We start from the raw sequence: 13,268 nt of genomic DNA on the forward strand, positions 1-13,268 counted from the left end.
TGTATAAAATAACATTTTTGGAGATTGCTCATAAGCAGTTGACCTTGAACCTGGTACATATAATTGTCATTTTCTTTTAATAATATTTTATCATCATCCCTGGGATTCATTTCTAAATATTTTTTTTTTCTATTGCCGTTTTGATGTCGGTGTTTCAAGCAGCAAATCGACATTTGATTTCAACAATTGAGTCCAAATCAACCAATCCATCTGGTGATGCCCCCAAAAATGTTTTCTCAGTGTCTACAAATAAACCGCACGAACATAGACCCGTTATTTCTTCCAATTTTTGTTTTGCTTTTTCTTCGTTGTCAATACCCCATTGCAGTGATTCAGATAATTTTTTAGATTTTGATTTTTCGAGGCGACATAAAATATCTTTTATCGTATTTGCAATGTCCGTGGTAATTTTCATATTTATTATTCTTCCAAAGTTACTAGCAGTTAACCTGTTATTTCTTAGCCTCTCTCACTCGTCATTATTGCGTTGCTCCATTGTTAAAATTGGAATTGATTCAGAATATAATCTTCAGTGGTTTCTAAGCCAGCCGATTACTGGCAATATCTGGATTCATACGACCATAATGGGCCCTATTAAAATCCTGGAAGATTATCAATATTTTTCGTGTAAATATTCAAGTAACTTCTTAGTGCACAAGACAAAATGCAAAACTTCACGAACAATTGGTAAATGTTTTTTTTTTACCTACAATATGAAAGATGCAGGTATAATAAGTGAAACGACCCTTCCAAATGTTTACCAAAAATATTGCAGGTAAACAAGAAGGTAGAGAATATCGACATCGACATAGTGTTATTTACTTACTACAATTTTTTCACATAACCAACTTATCAACTTTCGTTAATTAATTTCTTTTTATTATTTTAATAAAAATAAAAAAATAGATTTAACGCCTTATCTAAATGAATAAAAATTCGAATTGAGTTGATTTTAAAATATTAACAATGCAAAATTATAACTATTTTTTTAGTATTTGGCTGACCTCTTTGATGTCTAGGATCCACTAATTCTGGAAGAAAGTCCCAAAATAAAATGTTTAAGTGATTTTCAATTTATCAATTTCATGCCAGAATCTATCGTCCCTTTTAATTATGCAATATTTTAAATCAGAATTGATTTTCTCTTTCGTAGCAGTATATAAACAACGAAGTAACAAATATCACGATTGGTGATATTTGTGGTACTCATACCTAATTATAATAAGGATGCGATGTTTTTAATTTTATATGGTTTTCATGATCCATCGTTAAATAAATCAGTAATGTTATTTTTGATACCTTATTCAATTGTTAATTCACGTGTGGAATATGGTCACTTTATTGCAAGAACTGCATTCGAATTTATTAATCCATCTCTTTGCTAAAAATGATTTATATTTATCAATAAACATGGCACAACTTTTAACATTCAACCCGATAATGTGCTCCTATTTCTCTGTCGCTTTGTTTTGTCACAGAATTTGGAATGGATGATTTTTCTGAATACAAAATTTCTTTTATAGTTTACCCATTTATAATTTGGTTTTATGGCAGTGCAATTAATTATTAGGGGCTGGGGTTGTGGTTTTGGCGATAGTGAAGATATTGTAACCTGGTCAGACAACAGACCTTCTTTTACAGTCCTAGGATTGATGGCGGTAGTTGCCTATTGTCGGGGTATTTAACACCCTTACAACAGGGCTGGTAGTAAAACCAAATTATAAATGGGAAAACTATACGGTATTTGTAGTGTCAGTATTCCGAAATAATGGTTTATGGGAGGGATAACGGGAACGGGTTTGTTGGCCGTCCTCAGTGTCGGCATTTCTACCTGACAGAAATGCATGCATTTTATGACCATAACTTCTGCTCGAAGGACCCCGGGCAAATTGATTGACACCCGTCACAATTTACAGAGTATACAACCCACATTCCCCGAAACTGGAATTTTATTTTACTCCACTGGAGCCTTAAGGACCGCGTGGGGCGGCAGGTAACAAGAATTTTCAAAATTGATTGTCGGATCCTTTAGAAGTTCCATGTGGTTCAACTGCCGATATTCCATCATAAAGTTCGAATATTGTTCTTTTAATTCGGGGTGTCTGTTGAGTTTACTTTCTAGTGACCGGAAACGTTTTACAGCACCAGCGTGAGAATCTCCTAAATCTGGGGAATGGATGCATCGACCTTGCTCTGCCATTCCTTTTTCGGTTATAATCGGAACAATGATCGCGTCCCAACTATCTACCGGTACTTTTAACATTTTTAACGCTTCCATATTGGTGTTCAACATATCAATTAATTCGCGTAATTACCGGAAATTTTAAAATAGCATACTACGCTACTAATCTCTCGTTGGCATAACGTCTTTCGAGTAGATCCCATGCGATTTCATAATTATTGTTTGACACCGATAACGATTCTACGGTCTTAAGCGCTTCGCCTTTTAGGCAAACTCTTAGATAATGGAATTTTTTGCAACTATCTAACTTGTCGTTTTCATGGATAACTGACTTAAATTGATCTGAGAATGAGAGCCAGTCTTTATAACAACCAGAAAATGTAGGCAAGCTATACACATGTTTAAAGAATCATCGCGATTTGAATTTGATACCGAACGGACAGATGTACCTGTTGTGATCGCCTGTTCCTTATTTTGAGTTTTCTGAATAAGAGTGTTAATTTTTGAAGCCCTTCGAAGGAATCACGTTCGTCCTCCTCGTCCGGTAATTCGATACCGGGCATTGATTCGACACCGGCTTGTGCTTTGTCAAAGTCTTTTATAATATTTTCTAAAGCGTTTAAACGTATGGTCAAATCGTTTATATTTTTCTCGATAGTATCCTCGTTTACGTATTTTTCTATTCGCGTTAATTTACCTTTTGCCGTGGAACGACTAGTTTTTGGATTTTCCATTTCCGGCATTATTAAATCTAATTTCGAACTTGCAACTCAAACTTCTCACGCCGCGTAATGACAATACAAAAAAAAAAAAAAAACAATATGGCAATAACGGGTGAGGATGGTTGATAAAAAGGAAACAGATATCTCTGACCTGGATTTGTTGTCCACGATGAGGGTGTACGTCTCGCTGTCCTTGACTGCCTGTTGGTTTCCTGGGTGGAGACTATGGCGTTAGGTTTGTTTACCAAGCTTCTGGATGCTGCCACGCTTCTTGAACCAAGGGTCGGAATCCTCGAAGACGACACTCACTCGAGAACTTTATCACTTTTTACTTTTTTATCATTCGGTTTAAATCCGGCTCGAAGGACCAATGTGTTGTATCGTACGCTTCGATCGGTACGATTATACGATGTTGTTATTAAATAATATAAACGAATTTAAACTTAACAAAAATGAATTTATTGCGAATTTGTGATAACTACAAGGCGTCTTGAACGTTTAGCTGCTCAAGTAGAAGTAACGCTTTATAATACAAGTTTTGTGCAAAGAAAATGTGGGTGGTCGAAGACAAGCGGTACCTGCCAGTACCCCGACTTCAGGTCCAGCGACGTGAAAACCTTCGCTTGCCCCAAGTCTCGGAGCGTCTCGTGGATGATTGGGAGCGGAACCGCTTCGTCTTTAGTGACCTCGTTCAGCCGGCGGTAGTCCACGCAGAACCTCGGCCTGCCGTCCTTTTTTTTTACGATCACGATTGGTGAAGCGTACTCCGATGTGGCCGGCTCGATGATGCCATCCGCCAGCATTTGCTCCACTTGCTCATCAATGAGGAGTTTCTTCTTGTCCGAGTAGCGGTAAGGCCGCACCCGGAATGGCGTGTGGTCTCTCAGGTGAATTGTGTGCTTTGTCGTGGCTGTAGTGGTCGTTGTTAAAAACGTCCCGAAACTCGCGTAAGAGCTGGCGCAATTCCGGCTCCAGTTGCTTCGGGAAGCCGTGTTGGACGTCCTCGACTGCTACCGCCTCCTGTAGGGACTGGGGTCGCTCTGTCGAGGCGGCGCCCAGGAAGATTGTGCTTCTCTCTTCAGCGCCGAGGTGCAGGCAGCCGCGGCGGAGGTCCAGGCATGCTAGGTGTTGATCCAGGAATTTGTAACCGAGGATGGCGGTCTCAACCAGATTGTCAACCACCAGGAACTCTGACTCTGGTGCCGTGAAACTCGTTGATGAGTTTCTGTTTCATTGTTATGCGATCGTATTTGCCAGTGATGGCCTTCTCCAGGTCCTGGAAGGATCGGGCGAATGGTGCGTTGAAATTCCACCATTCTGCTGCCCCATTCCGGAATCGTGATGCCACTTTTTCGCGCCATAACGCCGGATCGGTGATGGCAAGCTTTTGTTTGCACTCTTCTAGTAAAAATAAAATAAATTTTATAGCAAAATGTCTCTTTTAACACTCTTATCACTTAGTAATACAGAACAGAGCACCAAAACACAATATTTTCGACATTTGATGTCAACTAACTAAGTAAATATCAATATTATCAAGTTCAAGAAGGTTAGGATCGTTAAATTTGGAAGATATCAGGTATCGTGAAAACTTAAACTAATAAATGACTTTTACTTATCCACTCGTATTCAGCATGGGTAGACAAGCAAAAATTAGTTAAAATTATTCCGAATATTTTTCCACTGTAGACGAATATTATTGCTGGACTGTTTGTCGAGATGTTACAGAAGCAGAATACAATATATACAGAATAATGTATAGAAGAACAGTATGTTTTCTGTTAATTTTTGAAAATATCTTGTAATTTTTTTTCCTTTTTGAGAGGATTTCCCTTGCCATTCAACGTGGAAACGCTGCAAGCATTAGGGGCACTTTTCCAGATTCCGCATTATTATCGGAAATTTTCGCATTGTAAATTAAAAATGTTATTTTATGTTAAATGGAAACTAATTGTAAGTATTTATTATAAATTTTGTATTCAGCATATGAAGATAAATTAAAAAAAAGTACTTTACGCGGAGAATACCTTTTTAAAGTCAAAATTTGTAGCTAGTGTTATTAGCAAATAAGAGCACGAGACGAAGTCGATGGCTTTTATTTGATAATAGTTGGTCTTCTAACCGAATAGTTTATAGATGTTTGAGTTCATTAGCAAAAAAATTTCCTATTTTTATTTTTTGTTTTCTCGTTTTAATTGGTCAATATTTGTCACGCAGTTGGTTGCTAAACACATGAAGGAAATAATCTTTGTTATTTATTCTTTTCCACACCACCATAGAGGTAGAATAAAAGGCGCGTTTTTTTTAACGTGGTTTCCCCGATAGGCATAATGCACAATGCTCTACAAAAATGTAATGTATTTTATACGCGACAATAAAATTTAATTATCAGCTGCCAAAGTAGTAGTTTATTTAATGAGTTCGTGCGTAAATTGGGCCTTTTTAGCACGAGTGGGCCATTTTAAAACGCGAATGAAACGAGCGTTTTAAAGGCCCACGAGTGCCAAAAAAGGCCCAATTTACACACGAACGAGTTGAATACAACGTTTTTTTGTCGACGAGCGGCCTTAAAGGCTCCAAATCGCTTAAAATCTTTAAAATTAGCTTGACGTTTCGTTTTCACATTTATCAAAATCCGTTCACACAGGAGAAAATTCTCAAATTCTGACAGTGTCGAACCAACAAATATATAAAATTTAAAATACTAAAAATTACAAAAGTTTTAATTTAATTAATGCTGAATACGCGCAATTCAGTAATAGTTGCATGCTATTAATCATTGCTATTATAGTTTTTTTTTTTTTTTTAATATGGATCTCACAGGCCTATTTTTGGCACGCCTGGAATCAGGTAAGAAAGCTCCCAGATAAAATTTTTCTAATTGTTGTACCATAAATTTCCTCCAAAAGTCATCATCTTTTTGAACTATCCCATATTTCAAATCTTTTTTGTGTAGACAACAAAATAACACTGTTTCCGCTTTGTAATATGTAACTGGCCTTGCACTTACATACATACATATAAACATGCGTAGATTTCAGTATAATTCTTTTATCACTCTCGCCTGCATATTGAGTGGGATCGATTGTACAATAGCTAATCTTTTTCGCTGTGACAGCTTCTTCAATTGTTTGATCTCTTGCGCCAAACGGACATTTTATTTCTAAAATTGAATCGGAACCTATTAAACCATCCGGTGAAGCCCCTAAAAATCTTATTTTTTCATCGACGAATAAACCACAAGAAAGAACCTCAACCCCTACCGTTGTTTTAAATTTTTCTTTACCTATATTTTCGTTATCTATTCCGTATTGTATTGCCAGTGGCAGTTTCTCGTTTGATTCGCGGACGCGTAAAATATTTGTCACTGTATTTGCTGTATTTGTATTATCTTTCATTCTACATATTCTTCCGAAATTACTTGCTGTTAAACGTATACTTCGTTCTTGACGCCATTCGTCATCGCTGTTTTGATTAGCAGTTTTTTCCTGAATTAATTTAATATCACTTTTCTCTAAATTACTAAAAAAAATATTTTTCGTTGCTCATATACCTCTAAAGGCAAATCAGAAATTGTTGAATCTACTTTATTTTCGTCAGTCTTACCGTAATCAGAGTCCGCACAATGTATACGACATTTCTTCTTGATAGATTTCGCTTTGGTTTTCATTTTTGACTTATGTGTTGAGAATTTTTCTGTGTATACACCAACATGACCACAAATCTTAGACAACATTTTGTGTAGAAATATACCTTTGTTATTGTAGCTAATTGCAGCAGCTAAACATCTGCCTAAGTATGAACCTTTCAAGGAGAAATTGATTCTTTTACCACCAACGAATTTATTTACAACTGAATTATAACTTTCTGCCGAATTATTATCAACGTCATAAAGCAGACTAGATGATAAACTCGCTACCCTATTTAAAGCTTGTGTGAAAGGTAACGCCAAGCTGGAATTCAAAAATCTAGAAAATGTAGAATTTCTTTTTAAAAAAATACAATGCAGTCTGTGTGATCGTCAAATATACAGGTGTCCCAGAGTTGCGAAAAAGCTCGATAACTTGTTTGTTATTAAAGATATCAACTTTCACTTTTTTCTAGATGATAGCTACCCTTCTACTGCACATTCAGAAAATATTGCGGTATATATACAGTGTGTCTCAATATTATAAAAACACTAAAGTTATGTTTTTTAAACGGAACCTACCTAGTTTAATTTTATTTTTGAATTCTATGCTAAATTATTAATCATATTTATACAGGTCGTTTTTACTTATCTGCCATCGTTTTTGATCAGTGGTGCTTTTTTTACCAGAATTTCGAGTTTCAGGGGTCCTTTCGAAAATTCGTAACTTCCAAATCGTTGCACATAAATTAAAGTGATTGACGCTGTTTGATTTCTGAATGTTTGCCGCATCTGCTGAGTGTTTACTCAACAACCTGCTCAGTCGCATATGCCTACTGCGACTTTTTAAACATAACGAACTAAAAATGTCAAAAAATCAATTTTTTCAAATGGCACCCCGTATTTATTATTGCACTGGAAAACTTTTTTGACAAGCTTTTGAACAATATCAGGTTTGTATAGCTGAATCTGAAAATCTAGGGCGCTATCCTAAAATCACTAAATTTGGTGCAATTTTTCATTTAAAAATACAATGCAAAAATCTAGTAGGCCTAACAAAAGATAATCACACAATAGTCACTCCATAAAGATGAATCAACCAACAAAACAGTGTTTAACAATTAAACATTTAATTATTTCAGTGATTTTTAGTGATTTTAAGATAGCACCCTAGATTTTCATATTCGACTATACTGTTGGAAAGCTTGTCAAAAAAGCTTTCGACTAGTGCAATAATAAATGGGAGGTGCCATTTGAAAAAAATGAGTTTTTGACATTTTTAGTTTGTTATAATTAAAAAATCGCAGTAGGCGTATGGGGCTCAGCACGTTATGGAGTAACAGATACAGCAAACATTCGGAAATCAAACAGCGTCAGTTATTTTAATTTGTGTGTAACTATTTGGAAGGTACGAATTTTCGAAAGGACCCCTGCAATTCGGAATTCTGGTAAATAAAGCTCCACTGGTCAAAAACGATGGCAGATAAGTAAAAACGACCTGTGCAGATTTGATTCACAATTTAGCGTAGAATCCAAAAATGAAATCAAACTGGGTAGGTTCCATTTAAAAAAACATAACTTTAGTGTTTTTATGATATTAAGATGCACTGTATATATATCGCAATATTTTCTGAATGTGCAGTAGAAGCGTAGCTATTATCTAGAAAAAAGTAAAAGTTGATATCTTTAATAACAAACAAGTTATGGAGCTTTTTCGCAACTCTGGGACACCCTGTATGTGCAGGACCGTTCAAAATATCTTTCTTCATGTTATAAATTCTTACGTTGATCGGACAATTTTCTTACTTACGATACTTTATAGCACTTACAATCTCGGTCCTAAATTTCAAAATGCTATTACGAAGAAAATTTCTGATGTTTACATCTGTTCTTGGTGTTTTAGCAATGTCTCTAATCTTACTGCAGTAATTTAGTAAAATGTGATTTCTGCATTCAGTTTTGTACACAAAGTAATTTGGTCCGTAGGGTTTGCCAATTCGAATTTTTTTAACAACACTACTATCTCCATTACCTATTAGTCCGAGAGCTGATGACGAATTTTGGGAAGGTATTTTAGGCAATCAGAAATTAAAAAAAAATGTAATGGACATATTTTGGAAGTGGAGGTTGATTGCGACGGCTTCTCGGTGGTTAAGGTGGTTAGGGAGTGTGTAGGGGGTGGAGGCAAGGTTTTGGGTGACGAGGAGGGCGACGCCGCCGCTGCGGGTGGGATTAATTTCAGAGTTCCGCTGATAGGAGTGAAATTTTGAAACGACTATTGATTTTACCGTGTGAGTTTCCGAGATGGCCAGAATTGAAATTTTATCCTGCGCGAGAAAATTTTTGAGGGGATTTATTTAGTTTACGATTTATGCCGCAGATATTTATGCATCCCATTTGTATCGGAGCCATCTATGCATGACAGTTGAAAAAGGGGGGGACGTGGGGGCCACTTCACTGGTCGAAAGTGAGGTGGATTTTGTGTCCGGAGTGGGACACTTTTGTCACGACGTTGAAAACCGATTTGGAGGTGTTTTCGAGGATAGTTTGAATTTTAGACCGTTGCATGGGGAAGAGGTCAAACAGAGTCTTGGTCATGAAGGTAATCAAGCTCTTGATGATGGTGATGGTGGTGTCGTTTTCGAGGTCCGAATCGGAGTCGGTCGGTTCGGCGATCGCGGTCGGGGGGTCGATGATTTTAAGGGGGAGAACGGGAGTTTCATCAGTCACTAGGATATGTTTGAAACTCGGGCAAGCGCGCGACCATGCAGGATGGGGGCCGTTGCAAGAGGAGCAAGAGGGTTCTTTCGCGGGACATTTGTTTGGCGGGTGGCTTTTGGGGGCATTTGGGGCAGATGGCTTTATTGGTGCATTCGGCCTGACCGTGGCCGAACTGGAAACACCTGGGGCACTGCAAAAGTGTGGGGGTGGGTGGGTGTGAGGTCTCGCACTCGAAGGTGCGGCCGTAATCAACGGTAAGCTTATCGGTCGTCAGAACGCGGATGAAGGAGGTGGGGCGATTAGATTTCCTGGAGACGATTCCCCAGGCCTTCACTATCGACAGTGAAGGGCAAAGGGTGGCGATCTCCTCGGCGGAGATATCTTGGGGGACGTCACGGACGACCACCGAGAAGGTGGGTTTTTTGGGGGCAGAACCGGGTCCGGGAGTTTTGCGATTTATGGGGACGATGGTGATCGTTGGGCTGTTCGCGGCGACCTGAAGGGTCTTTACGAAGTTGGGGGCGAGAGGGGCTTTGACCAACGCGGTTTTATTATTGTTCACCCTCAGCTGGGTTGCGAGGTTGGCGGGAATTTCCCTGACTGTGTACTTAAATTCGCGGGCCGGTTGGTTTGCGGGAGAAGGTGGCTTCGAAGAGGTTGCTGATGGGGTCGGCGACGAGACTCTCGAGTTAGAGAGATAGAGCTCGGGGGTTGGGGTGCGTTCAATTATGGTTGGTAAGGTTTTTGACTCACCGGTTTTTTTTTGCCAACGTCATGGACCTGGTGGATGGGGTTGACGCAGCAGCGGCTGGAGGCGGAGATGGGGTCTCTCTCGACAGCATCTTGGAGGTGCTGGCTTTTTGGGGGGCTCTTCACCCTTTCGGCCGCGCGCCGAGCTTCGAGCGGGCATGCTCGCTCTGCACTTAACACCGAAAGTTGGAACAAATCACTCAGACCACTGCAGATACGTCCGAACGGTTATCGTTACACCTGGAGCTTCCTTATAAACTATATACTATATACTATTGTACGCCTGTATAATCCTAGAAATTCTACGTTTATACCTGAAAGGGCCGTTACCTCCCCCCTTGCAATTGTAAATTTAGTTTAAGCCTCTCCACCCTTTTACCAACATTCGAGATCTGTACCTCAACCAGCACACTTCGAACGGAGTGAGCTGATAAAACGTTAATAAATTGTTATTATTATTAACAAGTCTTTATTCAAAAACATTCGACCTCACCGGGTCAAACAACGTCATGGTTGGCTATTTCTATAGATCCTTGACTTTGAGAATGCCTTGGCTTACCGTGAACAATCCAAAGAGAAGTGAGTTCTCCGAGTATTTTGTTGACAAATTCTCTCCCATTATCGCTTTGAAGAATAGATGGAGCACCCAAGAATGTGAAGATGTCTTACAAATTTTCAGCAACCTACAAACAAAATATTTAGCTTTGACATTAAAGTGAAATTATATCTTATACATATTACCTCAGTAGCAGTTTTAGTTTTAAGGGGTCTTAAAACTACAAATTTGGTTAGGTAATCTTGATAATTGAGGATAAACGTATACTCACTATCTGGTTGCGTTTGCAAGTCAATCAAATCTACCTGATACCTAGAGTTGAGCTCACTAACAAGAATTGGCTTTATAACTAGTCATTTTCTCTTTCCTTTCGCCTTTTGCTCACATGCTTTACACAAACTCAGATAAAGCATAACTGCTTCAGTGGTCTCATTCTGTGGGCAGCGGTGCCTGGACGTAGGTGATGTTTTTCTTCGTTCTTTTTTCTGCAGCTTTGATTTTTTCCAAGTGTTGATTCCTGGCCTGGTATACCTCGCATTCCGTGCTATTGGCCAGATGCCCCTGGCCGCAATTCGCGCATTTGCTTTTTCTCTGATCTTCTTCGTTGTCTTTTTTTCTTAATTACGCACTCGTTAGTGAGATGAGGCCTCCCACACTTTATCTTTGCATAACAGTTTATTGTTGAGTGGGCCCAGCTTTAGCACTTGCGACATTGTATAACTTGTTGCACGGCCCTTGCTTTTTCGGTTACTTCGTTGAGTGTGGTGTTGTTGTCCGCGATGACGACGTACAGTGGACTTTTGGTATTTTTCATTTTGTAAACATTGCGACAGTTATTTATAAGGTCATTCTTCTGGTTCGTTTTCTAGACCGTGGCGTAGTGTCTCTCATCAGTAGAAGAATGAATTTTTATTACCTAAGTAAATTTAAGCTACTGTCTCAACTGTGCAAGTTCTTCTGTTTCTACTTCAAGTTCAATTTAAAGAATTTTTTCCTTTAATTGCATTTCAAGCAGTCTTTCCTTATGTTCGACTTCTGCGTGTTCTTGTTGTCTTCGTACTAAATTTACTTTTCATGAGCTAGTTGTTCGTAAACTTCACAGACTTTAAAAGAATGGAGTGTTTGTGTCACTGCCCTTCTTCTGAAACTATTTATGCGAGTTGTTCCCTTCAAAGCTACATTCTCTCCATGAATCTCACTTATCCTTGTCGACATTTTCAATTTTTTGTGGACAGGTGTTTTTAACATTGGGGGTTTATAATTTAGAAGAGATCTGTTTTCATTAATCTCCACATTAACTGGAATGCCTGGTGATCCTGTAATGGATGGAACTGTCTCAGCTGTAGCTGTTGAAGTTGAAGCTTCTCTATTAACCAACCCCCCCTCTCTAATCTATGTTCTCTATTCTCACTCGCTATGCAACTATTTGATTCAGTCGACACTTTCATTTTTCTTTTAAATGATCTTTCCAAAATTGGGGATTTTCATGACACTATCGAAGTTCTCTATTGTTTCTCACAATTTCACACCCTGACGTACTCCATCTCCAATCTTCGTTCCATTCATTTCCGGTATTTCTTGTAAAATTTGTCTCACCTTGTATGGAAGTTGTTGCAACTTCCTGTAGATTCTCTGTCGATTGTGTTATGGTGGTGGATGTTTCATGCCCATTCTCTTCTTCTGATGAGATATCACCCCCATTCTCCGGTAGGACAAATACTGTATCTCTATCAATTGTTCCCAAGGCCAGTTCATAAAAGTCGGGCTTATCCCCTTCTGGGGCTCGTGCACCACCTGTAGCACGGCTCTCCCTTTTTTCATTTGCTGCTACTCTTTTTGTAAGCCCCTTCGTGTTCTTATATATAGTCTTTAATGAAGGAAGTTCACGGTAAATGCGCGCTGGGCTTTGGGCATTAAATTCTTTCCCAATTTTCTCCCATGCTGCTTCATTTTCTTTCCATGTAGTGGCATCTGATTTTTTGCAGTTAATAATATTATTGTATTTTTGCACGGTTACTAATAACAGCGCTTTTTCATCTGCAGAAAAATTTGCCCCTCGCATTCTCTTTTCTGTTTGTGAATCCATTTCTGTAATAAAATTAAACATATTTACCAAATTCTGACCGCACATTTCTACTTTCTTACACATAGGTAATTTTTTAATGATTAAGGGTGGGTTGCATGAACACTAGTTAAATTTGATCTCTGATTAAATCCATAGTAACAATTGTTCTTAATCAGAGATTAAGGGCCAGTTTCATAATAAACTTAAAGTCGACTTTATCTTAACGTGACTTTAATGGATTGTTGCAACAATATGTTTCTATGGTAAATGGTAACTTTACTGTTAAAGTAACTTTAGGCTGATTATGAAATAATTTAACTAGTGTTGGTGCAAACCACCATTAATAACAAACTTGGAAATCACTATCTACTCACCTTTTAGAACAAATCACGGATGATTACAAAATAAATGGCACAATGGCAATAATGGCATCTAACTTCCAACAATCAGATTGTTGACAAGTGTGCATCCACCATGTGCACAGTGCGTACACCAGGCGTACACGGTCTTACTGCACATGCGTCTCAAACGTAATCTTCAGTTTAGAGACTTAAGCCGTACCAACTCAACAGATTAACTAGACTGAAGTTTAAGCTTAAATTTAAATGTCGTGCAAAACTTTAAACCGAGGTTTAAGGTTTTAA

At 38.4% G+C, this 13,268-nt stretch overlaps 1 long non-coding RNA gene across 2 annotated transcripts; it reads right to left on the reverse strand.

The window, feature by feature from the left end:
- Window positions 1-1,803: 1,803 nt before the first annotated feature.
- On the reverse strand, window positions 1,804-13,135 carry LOC138132637 (uncharacterized). Of its 2 annotated transcripts, XR_011160140.1 has the most exons (5): window positions 12,999-13,135; window positions 10,745-12,647; window positions 10,497-10,686; window positions 10,007-10,430; window positions 1,804-4,305 (listed from the first exon to the last, which is right to left on the reverse strand). It is a non-coding gene; the product is annotated as an uncharacterized lncRNA (long non-coding RNA). The 2 variants fall into 2 exon arrangements; XR_011160139.1 differs by having other exon boundaries at window positions 10,007-10,686.
- Window positions 13,136-13,268: the final 133 nt, after the last annotated feature.

This window comes from Tenebrio molitor, chromosome 6 (assembly GCF_963966145.1).
Source record: "Tenebrio molitor chromosome 6, icTenMoli1.1, whole genome shotgun sequence".
NCBI classification, from domain to species: domain Eukaryota; kingdom Metazoa; phylum Arthropoda; class Insecta; order Coleoptera; family Tenebrionidae; genus Tenebrio; species Tenebrio molitor.